Consider the following 19247-nt stretch of genomic DNA (forward strand, 5'->3'; position numbering starts at 1 on the left):
TTTAGAACCACGGAGAGTTACCGCAAGTCGCAAAGAAAACTGGAGCTGCCTCCACTATTCCAGCACCATTTCAACTTCAACATCTAATCACCTCTGCTTAGTCTAATACAGTGACAACTAAAAGATACCAAAAACTATTTAGTCCAGTCAACGTAAGCTAAATATGATTTGGCTGTCCATGGTTCTGATTTCTCTCTCTGTGTGTAGGTGTGTGTGTCTGTGTGTGTGTGTGTGTGTGTGCGTGCATGCAAGTAGAAAAAACATGTTGACTCACCCTACTTGTAGAGAAACGCCAATGCCGTCCTCCTCTCTTTCATGTTGACGAAACGGTCTATCACTCTGTCATACAGTACACTTTAGTTTTGTTGTCATAGGCTACCTGGCTAAAATGCTTGCTCGTTAGCCTAACTTCCTTTCATGGGCAACGATGACCCAGATAGTTAACGTTAGCCTACTACATCTAGCTACATATTGAACGTCAATCCTCTCAGTCCAGGGGCACAAAGTATGACTTTATGGATGGATCAGAATCGCTGTTATAATCATTGTCCAGTATGGATAATTAAGTAAAAACCACAAGTCCTAATCCCTATCTCCTTCCATGGTTAATTTAGGAAAGGGATAATTTTAGCTAGCTAAATCAAATCAAATCAAATTTGATTTGTCACATTCACGTGTTTAGCAGATGCTATAGCGGGTGTAGTGAAATGCTTGTGCTTCTAGCTCCGACAGTGCAGTAATATCTAACAAGTAATATCTAACAATTTCACAACATATACCCAATACACACAAAACTAGTAAGGAATGAGATTTAAGAATATATACATATATGGACAAGCAATGACAGAGCGGCATGGACTAAGATACAGTAGAATATTATAGAATAGAATGCAGTATATACATATGAGATGAGTAGTGCAAGATATGTAAACATTATTAAAGTGACTAGTGTTCCATTTCTTGCAGGCGGTGCAGTTGCATACCAGGTGGTGATACCAGGTGGTGATACCAGGTGGTGATACAGCCAGACAGGATGCTCTCAAGCCAGCTAGCCACCGGAGGACAACAACACAAGGAGATGCAACAATTCTAGTGTTTTCTGTCATGTGACATTTTGGTCTCGATGTGATTGGTCTGAAGCCAAATCCAAACTGGCTTCCCTTGACTCTTTCTTTTGGTGCGCCAGGACCATTCACAGCTGAGCTCACTCAGTTTGGCTCAACGCTGATTGGCTATTATTTTATACGTTTTTTTTATCAAGGGAGGCCAAACGCTTGCTTGCTTCCCTTGCATTCAACGCTATGGGCGGCAACAATGTCATACTCTTTTTGACCAGCCAGCATCAGATAAATGGCCTAAACATACAGAGACAGAGGGGCGCTGTTTCACCCGCTCGGGTGCTTTCTCCGGTGAGATACATTCAGCCTCTTGTGAATTGAAGGAAAATTATGAAACACAGAGAGACGAAAGATAAATTATTTAAGTTTTTTTGGGGGGGGAAGCCTGGCTTCCCTTGGCATCCATGAATACACCCCATTGACGTCTGTGTCCAGTGGGAGAACTGTCCAGTGAGGACTGCCCTCGCCAGATATGGGTTGTCCACACTGGGCCAAACTGGGAAAATGCCTTGAGGGCCAATGTGGAGCTGATGAGCAAAAGCGCATTGGCCTAATGTGGACAGCTAATATTTTAGCCCGCATTGGACCCACATAATGCCAATGTGAACATGTTTGCTGGGCTAGCACTACTGACCCAGTCTGGCTAGCAGAGCTCAGTCACAGCACGTTGGTGAGTAACGCTTCTGGACTAGCTCTGTCATGTCACGTGTTAGACCTCAAGTCCAGAGAAGTTACTTACCAGCCTTCAGCTGGCTGCGACTGACCTCTGCTAGGCAGACTGGATCAGTAGTGCTAGGTACTCAGTCTTCTCTCAGTAGTCACTCAGTCTTCACTCAGTAGTCACTTAGTCATCTCTCAGTAGTCACTTAGTCATCACTCAGTAGTCACTTAGTCATCTCTCAGTAGTCACTTAGTCATCACTCAGTAGTCACTCAGTAGTCACTTAGTCATCACTCAGTAGTCGCTCGGTAGTCACTCAGCAGTCACTTAATCATCACTCAGCAGTCACTCAGTAGTCACTCAGTATTCACTCAGTAGTCGCTCAGTAGTCACTTAGTAATCACTTGGTTGTCACTCAGTAGTTATTCAGTCTTCACTCAGTAGTCACTCAATAGTTACTCAGGCTTCACTCAGTAGTCACTCAGTAGTCACTTAGTCAATGCTCAGTAGTAACTCAGTAGTCACCCAGTCTTCACTCGGTTGTCCGGTTGTCACTAAGTAGTCACTCAGTAGTCACGCGGTCTTCACTTATTAGTCACTCAGTTGTCACTCAGTAGTCGCTCAGTAGTCACCCAGTCTTCACTCAGTAGTCACTCTGTAGTCACTCAGTCTTCACGCAGTAGTCACTCTGTAGTCACTCAGTCATCACTCAGTAGTCACTCAGTAGTCACCCAGTAGTCGCATACAGTAGATGAGCTGCATGGATTCATACTGCGCACTGCAGAGGCTCAGTGATAATCCTGAATATCTCAAAAGGGAGTTAATCCCAGGGCCAGTGGTTACTCAGTCATCCAGCACGTGCTGTAGAGTTATACAGGAGCAGGCACGCATTCAGGCCAGGCCAAATTCATCATCAGTGTAATCTCATTCTCGGACACAACACTCACTTGATGAATGACTAAGAGGCTTAATTGAATGGAGTTTAGTTTAACGAGATGAAGAGCATATGTGGGATTATTTTGAGGTAACGAGATCTTAACTTTGAATTTCTACCATAACCCATTTTTTAAAAGTTTTTTACCAATGGAAAATCCTTTCAAATTAGTTTTTTTTAAATAATTGATCAGGCAGGTAAAATGACATTCCTGCTTGTTAGTTCAAGGCATTTAACAGCATCGCAAGTGCAGAACTACTTATTTTCTCTAACACTAATTCATTAAGTAAGTAATTCTACAGAAGTGGTGTAAATTGCTGTCCCCCCCAAAAAAAAAATATATGTTTATGAAAAAAACTGTTGTCTCCAAACTTATGACATTAATTTACATCATGATATGTTCTAATTCATTCCAAGGCAGTAACAAACATATTGTTAAATTAATATAGTACAGTCATTGTTGATACATCTATTTCTATTGAGAGGTGGCTGTCCCAAACCCTGAATCCTAAACGTCATGTTTGAAAATAAAGCAATTAATTATTATTATTTAATTTTTTTTATTATTTAAATAGAACATCTTGAGTTGTTCTATTATTACATTGAAAGCTACTGATCTAATTATTTGTTTTGTTTATTTTTAAACATCCTTCTCTAAAAAATGTTGTCCCACCTTTTGATGTCACTACGGAAACACACATATTAAAAGACTGTAGAATGAATGTACCTTAAGCCACACCCCTACAAATATCACCAGGTGATGTGATTGGACCCCTCTCCATCATGGAAACAAGGTGAGTAGTCTGTCTGCTAACATTGTGGAGATAATGAGTGAGAAAGTTGGTCAATCTTCATGTATTTTTAAGAAGTGTCACTACCGAACATCTAATATATCAAGAAATATATAAAGTACCGTTTTGGGACTAAAATAGATGTTTGCTTGGATGTGCATCTGTCCAAATGAATGATAGACAACAATATGCTAGCAATGGGGATTCTTTAAAGTCCAAAATAAGTCAAAATGGTCCAAACCGTGATGGTCACAACCTAAACAATTGACACCATAGAGATATATAGAGGTCTCATCTTTGTTTCTGTGCCACTATGCCTGCGACAGCACGAGCAGCACCATTGAGGATATTTCCAATTTAAAGTTGCATGTGCCGTGCTCTACCAACTGAGCTACAGAGGACCACCATGTGGGTAGTGGGCAAGTGCAAACTTCAGGAAAAAGTGTAGAGTTTTGAGATGCATAGGCAGCAGGGGGGGATCCAACCCTCCAAGAGCCCAAACATTGACATCTATTTAGACAAAACATAGACCTCTATAATGTGCTCTACTGTGCTGTACCCTACCTTACTGTTCTTTACTGTACTGTACTCTGCCGTAATCTGCTCTTCTGTACTGTACTTTATTCGAGTTTACTCTGCTTGAGTCTCTTACAATTGAAGAATGTAAGATGGACTCTTGATCTAGTGGTCTTGGGACCACTCAAGACCACATACATTCCTTAACTTGTCATGGTCTCAACTCACTGGGTCTGGATCTTGGGACCAATGTCCTGGTGTAAATATTGGTCTTGGCTCCTGGATATTACGTTAGTCTTTGGTTTACAAACCATAGGCAACCCAATTTGAAGAACACAATGCTCTTTGATCATTGGTTAATCACTCCCAGGAATCCCCACCCAGTTTTAAATGGTGGAAGCCCTCAATGGCAATGTGTATACTAAAAGGAGTTATATCCATCTAGAATCCTCTATGTATCTCTGCGATTGACACTTGACACCGACACGCCTATTATTTTGCCAAAATAAAGATAGGTAAAGTGATAATTTAAATATCTAACAACCAAATGAATTAAATGTATAAGTAATTCAATCAATCAACAAGTTTCAGATTCATACAATCAACATTGAACATTTTACAGAGAACAATAGAGATGTTATTTCTCTAAATTCAATTGAAAGGTTTAGAACAAATCAAATCAAATCAAATCAAATTTTATTGGTCACATGCGCCGAATACAACAGGTGCAGACATTACAGTGAAATGCTTACTTACAGCCCTTAACCAACAGTGCATTTATTTTAAACAAAAAAAGTAAGAATAAAACAACAACAAAAAAAGTGTTGAGAAAAAAAGAGCAGAAGTAAAATAAAGTGACAGTAGGGAGGCTATATATACAGGGGGGTACCGTTGCAGAGTCAATGTGCGGGGGCACCGGCTAGTTGAGGTAGTTGAGGTAATATGTACATGTGGGTAGAGTTAAAGTGACTATGCATAAATACTTAACAGAGTAGCAGCAGCGTAAAAAGGATGGGGTGGGGGGGCAGTGCAAATAGTCCGGGTAGCCATGATTAGCTGTTCAGGAGTCTTATGGCTTGGGGGTAGAAGCTGTTGAGAAGTCTTTTGGACCTAGACTTGGCACTCTGGTACCGCTTGCCGTGCGGTAGCAGAGAGAACAGTCTATGACTAGGGTGGCTGGAGTCTTTGACAATTTTGAGGGCCTTCCTCTGACACCGCCTGGTATAGAGGTCCTGGATGGCAGGAAGCTTTGCCCCAGTGATGTACTGGGCCGTACGCACTACCCTCTGTAGTGCCTTGCGGTCGGAGGCCAAGCAGTTGCCATACCAGGCGGTGATGCAACCAGTCAGGATGCTCTCGATGGTGCAGCTGTAGAATTTTTTGAGGATCTGAGGACCCATGCCAAATCTTTTTAGTCTCCTGAGGGGGAATAGGCTTTGTCGTGCCCTCTTCACGACTGTCTTGGTGTGTTTGGACCATGATAGTTTGTTGGTGATGTGGACACCAAGGACCTTGAAGCGCTCAACCTGTTCCACTACAGCCCCGTCGATGAGAATGGGGGCGTGCTCAGTCCTCTTTTTTTTCCTGTAGTCCACAATCATCTCCTTTGTCTTGGTCACGTTGAGGGAGAGGTTGTTGTCCTGGCACCACACGGCCAGATCTCTGACCTCCTCCCTATAGGCTGTCTCATCGTTGTCGGTGATCAGGCCTACCACTGTTGTGTCGTCGGCAAACTTAATGATGGTGTTGGAGTCGTGCCTGGCCATGCAGTCATGGGTGAACAGAGAGTACAGGAGGGGACTGAGCACGCACCCCTGAGGGGCCCCCGTGTTGAGGATCAGTGTGGCAGATGTGTTGTTACCTGCCCTTACCACCTGGGGGCGGCCCGTCAGGAAGTCCAGGATCCAGTTGCAGAGGGAGGTGTTTAGTCCCAGGATCCTTAGCTTAGTGATGAGCTTAGAGGGCACTATGGTGTTGAATGCTGAGCTGTAGTCAATGAATAGCATTCTCACGTAGGTGTTCCTCTTGTCCAGGTGGGAAAGGGCAGTGTGGAGTGCGATAGAGATTGCATCATCTGTGGATCTGTTGGGGCGGTATGCAAATTGGAGTGGGTCTAGGGTTTCTGGGATAATGCTGTTGATGTGAGCCATGACCAGTCTTTCAAAGCACTTCATGGCTACAGACGTCAGTGCTACGGGTCGGTAGTCATTTAGGCAGGTTATCTTAGAGTCCTTGGGCACGGGGACTATGGTGGTCTGCTTGAAACATGTTGGTATTACAGACTCAGTCAGGGACATGTTGAAAATGTCAGTGAAGACACTTGCCAGTTGGTCAGCACATGCTCGGAGTACACGTCCTGGTAATCCGTCTGGCCCTGCGGCCTTGTGAATGTTGACCTGAACATCTGGTTTTCAATTTTTTTTTTGCTATTTTGTTAATTTGATATGCAAATAAAAATTATATGATTAATCTGTAATAGAAGGTTCATCACAATTATCACTACTGTGCATGGTTCTCCATTTATTGCAAATGTTTCACTATGTTTCAGTAGTGACAAATTTAGTAGGGTGGTGAGGAATTCAGGTAAATATTTCAAATATGCAATACAAAGAAAGTGTGTGAGTGGTATATAGTCTACCTGAGTTTGGGAGGAATACGATTGAAATGTGCCTGTTTTTTCAACCCCCAATTCACACCACTTCTATAGAACAACTCATTTATTACTATGATGCTGGACTCTGTAGACCACTAAACATTCTACATCTTCTGGTACACTTCACATTACAGATATCCTACTGTGTTACAATGACATTCGTTATCTACAGACACACATGTTGTGTCCATTGTTTGTTGTTGAGATATACAATGATGTGCTTCATGCATTCAGAGTCCAACCCCTGGGAGGACCCTGCCCATCTGGGGACATGGAGGGCTGGCCTGACCTGGGACAGAGTCCAACCCCTGGGAGGACCCTGCCCATCTGGGGACATGGAGGGCTGGCCTGGGACAGAGTCCAACCCCTGGGAGGATCCTGACCATCGGGGGACATGGAGGGCTGGCCTGGGACAGAGTCCAACCCCTGGGAGGATCCTGCCCATCTGGGGACATGGAGGGCTGGCCTGACCTGGGACAGAGTACAACCCCTGGGAGGATCCTGCCCATCGGGGGACATGGAGGGCTGGCCTGACCTGGGACAGAGTCCAACCCCTGGGAGGATCCTGCCCATCGGGGGACATGGAGGGCTGGCCTGACCTGGGACAGAGTCCAACCCCTGGGAGGATCCTGCCCATCTGGGGACATGGAGGGCTGGCCTGGGACAGAGTCCAACCCCTGGGAGGATCCTGCCCATCTGGGGACATGGAGGGCTGGCCTGACCTGGGACAGAGTCCAACCCCTGGGAGGATCCTGCCCATCTGGGGACATGGAGGGCTGGCCTGGGACAGAGTCCAACCCCTGGGAGGATCCTGCCCATCGGGGGACATGGAGGGCGGGCCTGACCTGGGACAGAGTCCAACCCCTGGGAGGATCCTGCCCATCTGGGGACATGGAGGGCTGGCCTGGGACAGAGTCCAACCCCTGGGAGGATCCTGCCCATCGGGGGACATGGAGGGCTGGCCTGGGACAGAGTCCAACCCCTGGGAGGATCCTGACCATTTGGCTTGATGTTGAATAAACACCAAGGTGTCTCCCTCTTCTAAAAGCTCTGCTCTGCCCCATGCTGATCCTGTTTATGTGCTTTAGCCAGGTTTCTGTTTTAAGTTCAGGTGCTAAACACCTTCCCCCTGAGGTAAAAGATGATTAATGCCTATGAATGAGCAACACTTTCATGGCCCAAAGCTCCTTAATCACTTCATTTAGCTGTGGATGGACACACACACCACTGCATCTTACATAGCTCAAATACAAGCCAGCCAGCAGAGGTGAAAAGAGAACTCCGTACTTTAGAGATCATCTCTTTGAAGTGAATGACGACCCCCCCGCCTTCTAGACCCCGTCCCGTAACACCTTGGGCATTTCAGCATGGAAATTTGTACGCACTCACTAACTGTAAGTCGCTCTGGATAAGAGCTTCTGCTAAAATGACTAAAAAAATGATTAGTTTACCCTTTTTAACGCCACACCACTTTGGAGAGAGGGTCCGACTGGTGGTGACATTTGTCCCTTATAAATATCAGAAGGTGTTGAGACCAACAGGGTCACTCAGTCAGGATCTATCGAGGCAGGAGCCTCAAGGGAGTAACACCGTGGATATACTGCAGCCCTGCCTACTGCTCCTGCTGTGTTCCCTCAGCCTAGCCTGTGAGTACGGCTGTTTGTTGTTGGCTCAACGACATGCAGTGACGATGGCTACTGGCTGATGCACTGATGTGACTTCCATCAACAGCGATACGTCGTAATCCCTTTTGGATCTCAGAAGAACACAGGCACTGGTAGGGAGTGTTAAGCTGAGTACAGCAGTGTGACATGCTGATGGGGATCTGATTCTGATGCTACATAATGACTTACCGTTTTGCATAAAAGCGTCTGCTAAATGGCATATTATTATTATTATTATTATTTTTAGAACCTTGTCTTGACGTGCTAAATTAGAATTTGTGTATATGATGTGGTTTTCAAAGGAATAAGATCAAAAGTGTTTGATTGATTAAGGGGGCTGCTTTTATAGCCGATTAAATCAATTGGTTCGAATATACAAGAAACATACTTACTTTGTGAATACCTGCTATTTTACATTTACATTTTAGTCATTTAGCAGACGCTCTTATCCAGAGCGACTTACAGTTAGTGAATACATATTTTTTTATACTGGCCCCCCGTGGGAATCGAACCCACAACCCTGGCATTGCAAACGCCATGCTCTATCAACTGAGCTACATCCCTGCCGGCCATTCCCTCCCCTACCCTGGACGACGCTGGGCCAATTGTGCGCCGCCCATGAGTCTCCCGGTCGCGGCCGGCTGCGACAGAGCCTGGATTCGAACCAGGATCTCTAGTGGCACAGTCAGCACTGCGATGCAGTGCCTTAGACCACTGCGCCACTCATGGTGCTATGAATGATCATACTGTACATCACTTTATAATTCAGCCATGTCTTGGAACTAGCCAGAACAACTAAGGTCTGAGTCTGCGTGTAGGGGTGCTGATCCAGGATCCGGTCCCTCCTGTTCAATGGTTATAATCTAATAGGCATAACTGATCCTAGATCAGCACTCCTACTCCGAGATGCTTTATGAGCCCTGGTGTTACTTTGCCAAGGACTCAGAGCTCTGGCAGTTTAGGATTGTTGAGGAATGTTGAGGAATGCTGCTGTCAACTTGGACTTCTCTCATTGTATCTAAAAGGTGTTGATGTTTGTGTTTGTGTTTTCCAGCGGCGGCAGCGTTGAACAGCGTCTGTTAAATGATTAAAATGTAAATATGTAAAGCACTATGGTGACAGCAGTAACGGTACAGCACCATGGTGACAGCAGTAACGGTAAAGCACCATGGTGACAGCAGTAACGATTAGTTACCGGAGTGTAACACCAGTTCTATGAGTGGAGCAGAGCCCCATAGGGGAGCTCTGCTCCTAATGGTTTACCCTCTGCCCTAAGGCAGCTGCAGCCTGAGACAAAATTATGCACACACCTACAGCCAATAGGAGTACAGGTGTCCCTATAAGAGGGGATGCCTCCCCTCAATCAGCCTCCCGAGATATTTTTCTTCAGCGAGACTAGAGAGGGTCGGCAGGGCCTTAAGTCCTATGGGGCTCCGCTCCACTCATAGAACTGGAGTTACACTCCGGTAACTAATCGTTCTATATCGTGGAGCTCCGCCCCATAGGGGAGCTCTGCTCCTAATGGTTTAAGGCGGAGCGTAGCGCTCCAAAATATACTCCCTGCCGAGCCTAACACTTCCCATCGAAACGAGAAAGTCAGGCCTAGCAATGGCTGCAACCGAGTCCCGCAGTACTGCAACTAAAAACCCCTACGGGCGTCACAATATACCGCGTCATCGGTTAAAAAAAACCGCCCCACCTAGTCCAATGGCAATGCCAATGACTAGTGGGCAGATCACCAGAATAGAAGCCATACTAATCTGTACTAGCAGATAGATGTGCCTCAATATCCTGTGAAAACACTACCGACCACTAATGGAATGACATCAAGTGTCACTCTACATTATGAACGCGGTAGACCGCCTCACTCACTCAATGGAATCCCAGAGATTAGTGGGCAGGAACAAAAACATGAGTCATACTAACTGAACAAGCAGATAGATGACCTCATATTCTGTTAATCAACGCATGCCTCTACTGTACTGACCCTGTCAGTCAGGATTCATGCCACAAAATATGTTTTCTTATCCAAAGCAGACCTGATGGAAACCCAGTCCATAGTCCTGCTTTTCCCTCTCTTCCTAGCTCCAGATCTCCCTTCAGCTATGCTGAGTACAGACCGAGCCAAAGAGTTAGAAAACACATCTGTCAAAAACACGTCTTCCTAACCAAAGCGGACCTGATGGAAACCTGTGTCCACAGTCCTGCTCCTCCTCTCTTTCTTGCTAAAGATCTCCCTTCAGCCACGCTGAGTACAGATCGAGCCAGAGAATTAGAAGACATATCTAAGAGATAGAAACGGATAAATGGAGACGGCGTCGACCAGGATGCTGCTCTACAGATATCCTCTACTCCTGTTCCTCTGAAAAGGGCAGTAGAAGCCGCTACTCCACGAGTGGAGTGAGCTCTGATACCCTGAGGCAATTGCCGCCCTGCTACCTCATAAGCTGTCTCAATGCCTTCACAAAGCCAGTGAGACAGTCTCTGTTTTGAAAGTGGTCTACCTAGTGCAGCCGCACCGTGACACACAAACAACTGAGGCGATGACCTAATCGCTGCTGTGCGCTCGACGTAACACGCCAAAGCGCGTACCGGGCACAGGCGATGGAGCTTTTCCTCACTCCTCTCTCTATGAGACCTATATGAACTCTTAATAACCTTCGGCACAAATGCCGGGTTAGGACGTAACACTGCTCTGCTCAGGTCACCATTGATGGCCAGGCAGTCAGGTCTCGTCGAAAGAGCACACAAATCACTGACCTGCTTAGCTGTAGTCAAAGCGAGCAACAGTGCTGTCTTGATAGACAGCATCTTGAGGGGTATTTGATTCAATGGCTCGAACGGCGACTTACATAGCGCTTCGAGTACCAAAGCCAAATCCCACTGAGGAAGCGTGACTCTAGGTGTTGGCCTAAGTCGCCGCGTTCCTAATAGGAAGCGTTTCACTAGAGGGTGACTAAAGACATTGTCTCTGCCAAAACCCTCATGACAAGCTGAAATCGCTGCTGCAAACACTCTAATCGTGGCAGGCGATTTTTGCTTATCAAACATGAGCTGCAGAAAAGAGAGAATACTCTCCACCTGACAGCTCATGGGGTCCACACCTTGTGTGACACACCATCGTGAAAACACGTTCCATCTACTGGCATACATCTTAGAAGTGGAACTGGCACGTGAACCCTGTATGGTCCTGATCACTGCATCAGATAACCCACGGCGCTCTAGCCTGTCCCTCTCAGCAGCCAGACCTTCAGTGGTTGGCCGATTATGGGCAATTTCCCTATCGTGCCAGCCGCCTGAGACAACGCGTCCCGTCGATGTGGAATTGGCCAAGGTGGCGCAATCAACATCTGACTCATCTCCGCAAACCACAGAGCCCCCGGGCGATCGGGCGCTATCAGAATCACTGACAGCCCCCCTGACCTCACCCTGGCTAGCAGTGGGAGAATGCAGGACAGCGGAGGGAATGTATACAGGAGAACTCTCGGCCACGGTTGGTGCGCAAAGGCGTCCCTTCCCAGTGGCGGTTCGTCCTGTTCCCTCAGAGAGAACCACAGAGGACATTGCGCGTTCACGCGTGACGCGAATAGGTCCACCTCGGCTCTTCCGAATTGTTCCCAAATCTGGAGAACAATGTCTGGATGCAGACACCACTCGTCGTCTCGCCTCTTGACATTAGGTCTGCTCCTACGTTCAAGTAGCCCGGAATGTGTGCTGCTCTCAATGAGCGAAGGTGCTCGTGAGCCCACAGCCACAATTCCTCTGCCGCCCGATGGAGAGCAGGAGACCTGACTCCACCCTGGCGATTTATGTGGGCTACTGTGGTCCGGTTGTCTGACCAGACCAGCACATCGCGACCCCGAAGGGTAGACGCGAAGTGGGTCAGAACCAGTCGAACCGTTTCCAACTCCAGGAGGTTGATGTGACGACCTGATTGAGGCCACACACCTCCTATCGCTTGTGTCTGACATGTCCCTCCCCATCCCGTCAGGGACGCATCCGTGAATACTGGGATGTGAGAGGACACCTTTCCTATCGGGACTCCGTGCGTGAGAACGCGCGAGTTTCTCCAATAGTTTAGGTCTGCACTGAGCGAGAGGGGAACCACCACCAACCGATGACGTTGACGCAATGGGTCTAGTCTTAGTTGGGTGAACCATCGCTGCGTCCTGCGCATGTGCAGGAGTCCCAGCGGAACCACAGAGTGGGCTGACGACATGAGACCCAAAAGTGACATGATCGACAGCGCCGTCACCGTGTGATTCGGACGACACTTCCTTAGGGCTAGCAACAAGGCTACCCTTCGGGGGTCCGAAATTCGAGCCCTCATCCTCACAGTGTCTAGCTGTATCCCCAGGTAGACAATCTGATGAGTGGGCCAGGGCGCGCTCTTTTTCCAATTCACAGCAAACCCCAGACTTGTGAGATGCATCACTGTCTGTGTTGTGTGAGTGATCGCCAGCTCTGCTGACGGGGCGAGAACCAGTAGGTCGTCCAGGTAGGCTAGTAGCCGTATTCCCTGACGACGCAACGGTTCCAATGCCGCCTCCACACACTTGGAAAATGTGCGAGGTGCCAGGGCGTACCCAAATGGCATCCTCGTGTATTCGTACGCCACCCCTTGAAAGGCGAACCGCAGAAACTTCCTGTGACGCGGCTGAACCGGCACATGAAAGTACGCGTCCTTTAGGTCTATGCTCGTACAAAAGTCCCCTCTCTGGACACATTCCAGCAGACGTTTTGTCGTTAGCATTCGGAAGGGCCGTTTGGTTATGCTCTCGTTGAGAATGCGTAAATCCAAAATCGGCCTCACTCCCCCCGTCTTTTTGGGCACTAGGAAATATAGCCCTTTGTTCCTTTGCTCCCGGGGAACTACTGTCACCGCCTCCTTCGCCAAAAGTTCCGTAATCTCTGTCATCAGAGCGGCCACTTTGTCTGGCGTTTTCATCACCGTCTCCACCACTCCCCTGAACGGGGGTGGGGTCCGGTGGAATTGGAGAGCATAACCCTTCTGCAACGTCTGTTCTAGCCAGCGTGAGAGGGTGCAGCTTCTTCGCCACTGCCAGCAATGCAGAGAAAGTGGCTGGGCGCGAAGCTGTGGTGCATCCAGTAGGAAGGACCTGTATTCCTCTATGGCCCTTACCGCCACTGTTCCCCAACATTGAAGTGGTGGAACAGCCCAAGGTGGGCCTCCCGTGAAAGGGAGAGGAAATGCGTTCTGAGAAAGAAAGAGGAGTAGGGACGTCGGTTAAACCCGTAACCGTCGTATTCCTGCCCTCCTTGAACGCATCGCGGGTCTGAATTGCGCTGACCGAGGCCACAGCCTGCGGCAGGGCACCATCCCCAGCAAGCGATTGCGTCATCTTAGGTGACTGCAATTCGCTATCAGAGCCCTTCACTACAGTACTCCTAGAAGTCTGTAGTATGAGGTCTCTATGAGGTAAAACAAGGCGGCGCCTTGATACCTTCTTAACTTTCACCTTCTGTGTGTGTTCAACTCTGCACCCCTGGTGGGTTGATTCACGCTCAGTGTGGTGAGTACTGGCTCGTTCTGTCAGAGGAGCTGATACTTTGGTTATACCCATAACGCTAGTAATCCTGCCCTCCGTGAACGTAGCATGGGTCTGAATCGCATTAACCGAGACCTTGGTCTGCGATAATGCGCCGTCCCCAGATAGCTGCTGTGTTACAATGCCTGGGGGCGCCGATACTCTGGGCACCTTGGTGACCGCGGTAATCGGGCCCTCCGTGAACGCAGCATGGGTCTGGCTCGTACTAGTGGAGACCTTAGTCTGTACTAGTGCGCCATCCCCAAATAGCGGCTGCGTCCTCATGTCAGAATCTGACCGGGACTGCTGCCTTCTATGTAAAGCACTTCTTATACGTGAAGTGTGATGTGACGACCTGATTGAGGTCTTCTGGATACCTACTCTTAGTGCCTGTTCAGCAACGCACCCTCGGTGGGCTGAACGGCTCTTAGAGTGGTAAGGAAAAGAGGGTGAGATTTGAACGCTCTCGGACGTATTATGGAAAAGAGGCTCTTTTTTGACAAAGTCAGGTGGAGCCAACTCTTTATTAAACACATCAACAAAAGCATTTACATCAGCCCCCGTCCCTTCAACCGAAGGGTGGGGGGGAACAGTGGGCACGTTCGACACCATCGATGCGTCCTCCATCCTCTCCCCCGCGTCCCGTCACGTACGCCTCCTCTTGCCTCCCTTGGAGGGCCAGGTCGGCGTCCTCGTCACCTCCCTCGCCGGCTGTAGTGGGGCTACCGTAGCTGCTGGGAGGGCCGAGCCCGCTCCCTTGCTGCTCGTGGCCGCCGGATTACGCCGATTACGCCGCCTCGTCGTAGACCCCGGTCTACTTAGAGGGGCGGAGGTAGATGGCCTTTGGGGAGGAGGGGGGCCGAGTCGTCCTGCCAACGGCAGGTGCTTGGCCAACTGCTTCTTCTCCTCCTCCAACTTCGAAAAACGCTCCGTCGCCTCTTTGACTGCGACCCCAAAGAGGCCGTCGTCAGAGAGGGGGGCGTTCAAGAGAGACGTCCTGTCTGCCTCTTTCATAGATGTCAATGACAACCAGAGGTGTCGTTCCCCGACCACCGAAGTGGCCATGGATCTCCCCGCGCAGACTGCGGACGCCTGTGTAAGGTGGAGTATGGCGCCAGAAATTCTGGACGCCTCCTCCACCTCCTCCGGTGCCATCTCTGTCTTACCCGTGGTTAAATGGGACAGAGAGGCCGCCAAGAGGGCAATGTTGTTAGCTGCTGCTACAGCTTGGGCTCCCAACCCAAAAGACTTCTCTAACAGCGACGCTGTGAGTCGGTCCTTCTGGGATGGCAACGTGGCCTTCTTGGAAGAGGGCCAAGGGCTCGAACCCGGTACGAGATATGCCGCCATGGCGCTCTCTAACCTGGGGATTCCCTGACCCTGAAGCCTTCCTTCCACTCTCGTGAATGGGAGATACGCTTTTACAGGCGAACGCGCCGCTAAAGTGCCTCCCACGAGCCTCCAACGTACCTAGCCAAAGAAGGCATGGCAGGAGCCACTGGCTCTGCCGCCTTCCTTGGCCTGGAATAAGGACCGCCCTCCATCATATCAACCTCCGGTGCGGAGGGAAGAGGGGGCAGCTTTATTGCCAGCCGTTGAGCAGCTCTCTCAATGAGACCCGGAAAATCCGCTCTCAGAGAGGCTGCAGCGAAAGAGAGAGCTTCTGATCTCTCAGAGCTCGTATCCCCTTCGCTATAGGGACTACAAGCCCTCTCGCTCTCCAAAGGAAAGGGGGGCTTGAAAGTATGAGGGACGGGGTCCGACTGTTCCATTGGAATGCCAGACCCTTCCTCAAAATCCCTATCTTCCCCCGAGTCTGCGCCGTCGGACGACGCCTCTGAAGCAGAGGCTAGTATCGACAACACATCCTCAAGGGGGATGTCCTCCCTGAAAAACGCCCAACGCTGCTTCCTCTCCTTTAAAGAAAGGAGGGCGCAGGAGGCGCAATTCGGGGGACTGCAGACGCCTTCCTTGGCATGCTGGGATCCCAAACACACGAAACATAAGTCGTGGTGGTCACCGGCCGCCATGGAAGTGCATCTGCACTGAGCTCTGAAAATAGCTTTTGGGGGTGGAAAATCTCCCGGTGTGCTCATTTAGACGACGTTGATGACTGGAATATCAACGGCGTTTTCGTCCTGAGTCTTCGTGCTTCGTCTCTTCTTGGCTCTTCAGTCTAGTCATCCAGTCGCTGAAGAAAAAGGGAGGCTGATTGAGGGGAGGCATCCCCTCTTATAGGGACACCTGTACTCCTATTGGCTGTAGGTGTGTGCATAATTTTGTCTCAGGCTGCTGCTGCCTTAGGGCAGAGGGTAAACCATTAGGAGCAGAGCTCCCCTATGGGGCGGAGCTCCACGATATAGAACGGTAAAGCACCATGGTGACAGCAGTAACGGTAAAGCACCATGCGAGGGCAGCAGTGTCCCTTGAATGTCAGTACCCTTGTTTTATCATATCTATTATATTCAATGTTCATTCATATAATTATATTATAACTACATTTGTCAGTAGAATGCTTAATGAAACACTATATAGAATGAAAGACTATATAGAATGAAACACTATATAGAATGAAACACTATATAGAATGAAACGCTATGTAGAATGAAACAATATATAGAATGAAACGCTATATAGAATGAAGCGCTATATAGAATGAAATATTATATCTTTATGTGTATTGGTGCATGATTGATTTTTTGGGGGGAGACATAGTAATGGGGGATAAAATATCATGCATAATGTGTATTATTGTAATGAACTCATTGTTTGCCTTGTGCCTTCAGACATATCTGGTAGCCCTGTGAACGTGGACGTGGCGGGGTGAAGGTCGCGTTGTGTGGGAGCACCCATCAGGACATCACACGAGGCTGGAAGATCACAGCAGGCCAAACACTCCTCCATGCTGGAATACCTCAGGAACAAAAAGGTACGTGAGCAGTTCCTAAAACGACCACAAGGTTGCGGTCCAAATTCAAGAATGTCAGTGAAGAATAAAGGCCTACTAATTTGGGAATTTGATAAATAAATAACAAAAACATATGCTATTCCATTCAGAAACATACATATTCGTTCCATATCTATTTTTCATGTATGTAATCTGAAACCATGGAAGATTAGGCAAAATATAAAACTAGACCCAGAATAAAAAGTATCTTCTATTTGTTCCTTTTTAAAAGGTGAGGGTGGGCGAACCTTCCACTCCAACCAGTGCCGAGACTTCTGGCCAGTTTCCATCCTGCGGGATGAACCATAACTGTGAGCCGACCGGGGTGAGAGTGGACCGGTGCTGCTGTTCGAGGGCCCCCTGGAGGTGGAGGTCATAGAGGAATCCATTGTGAAAACAAACTGACGCAATGTGTCCGGGTTCCCGCGCTCAAGACGTACTTCTTTGAGACGCCATACGAGACTGTCATTGATGTGGGAAGCTGTTCCTGTTGGAAATGTTCTCCAGGTGTGTATCCGTCCCAAAACACTTGGAAAGAGTGTACAAAAACATTCCATTTGTTTAAACATGCACTGATGTCAATGGGAGATTTGCGAAAAAAGGTAAAAAGGTTCAATGCATAAAACATTTGTGCGCACAGACTTCAGGTTAGGAATCGGTTTAGATTAAAAACTAGTAACCCTTTTTTAGTTTATTGAATCTCTCACCACCACTAATAGCCGAATAATACCAATCCTCCCATGACCTAAAAGTGTCACAATTTTCATGGATATACCTGTAGCCTGAAACTGAACGTTTTATCATTTATATTTTATGTGTTATCAATTGGTTATAAATTGTTATTTTATTTATGTCATATAACTTGTTGCAGTCTCAACAATCCTTCATTGAGTTAATGTCAATCAATCATTATTCACATCTCAAAGTAATATGCACACTGATAATTCAATGGTAGCCACAAAAGCAATAGGGCCCAATAGAAAATATTGTCTTGCCACATGAATCTACGTCATTTAGCAGACGCTCTTATCCAGAGCAACTTACAGGTTTTCTGTTTTGTTTTTGTGAGTGCATACATTTTTCATACTGGCCCCCCGTGGGAAACGAACCCACAACCCTGGCGTTGCAAGCGCCATGCTCTACCAATTGAGCTACATGAATGGACGCAAAGGACACGAAATAGGTCAACTGAGTATCATGATACCTTATCATGTTCAGAATGTTACTGGTGACAAGCAAGACATCATAATATAATACTTCATAACATCCTAATTGAATACATCATTCCAGGGACCACCATACGTAAAATGTATGCATGCATGACAGTAAGTCGCTTTGGATAAAAGCGTCTGCCAAATGGCCGATATTATAATGTATATTTCTCAGATGGGTTCACCTGCGTTTGACTCTGCCCTGGTGGAGACCCCTAACAACGTTTACCTGATAAGTAATAATATGCCATTTAGCATACGCTTTTATCCAAAGCGACTTACAGTCATGTGTGCATACATTTTTACATATGGGTGGTCCCGGGGATCGAACCCACTACCCTGGCGTTACAAGCGCCATGCTCTACCAATTGAGCTACAGAGGACCACCTGACCCAGACAGTGGAGACCTGTGAGCTGAAGGAGAGCTGTTACAGAGTTCCCTACATAGAGTACTACTATGAAATAGTATACGATGCCGACGGAGTCAAAGAGGAGAAACTCAAGGTGAGCTCACGTTCAAATCAAATCAAATGTTATTTGTCACATACACATGTTTAGCAGATGTTAGTGGGTGAAATGCTTGTCACGTTGCAGACAGTGTCCTGTGTTTCTACCTTTCTGGATCTTGCATCATTTTAATATTGATCTCCAAAATAGCAAAGAGAAACCCAGTAAAAACCGCCACTATTTTATCTTATCTGTTGCCTCCCTGAGGACCCATTTTGCCACTCTACTTTGTCCTAATTTTAATAATAACCGTTAAAGACCTGGGCTAAAGGACTATAATCAGCTCTAGGGCTGGATTGAATCCGTATAGCGCAGAAGGTCAGCATTATAGCGCCGTTGACGTGTAAAGGCGATGTTTCCACGGTCGCGGTAAACGCTGTCTATGTCAGCTCAATTAGAAATTACCTTTACATTTCAACCGCGCTACAACGCAGATCTTCGGCGCTACGGATTCAAACCAGCCCCTAGCCTGATCAAATTAATTTATCAGCTCAGCAGCTTCACACCAATCATATGCGTGAAAAGAAAGTAGAGGAAGTTAGAGATTCCATCTGGAAGTCGAAGCTTATAGATCCATTTCCGCCTCACATCCAATCCACTCCCCACTGGTTGGCACCACACAGACAGACAGATACAGCAGGTGTGAAAGGCTTTAGGATGTGAAGGTTAGGTGTTGTGTTCTGTTCTCTTTATACAC

The sequence above is a fragment of the Coregonus lavaretus genome (assembly GCF_964263955.1).
Source record: "Coregonus lavaretus genome assembly, chromosome: 23".
Classification (NCBI taxonomy): domain Eukaryota; kingdom Metazoa; phylum Chordata; class Actinopteri; order Salmoniformes; family Salmonidae; genus Coregonus; species Coregonus lavaretus.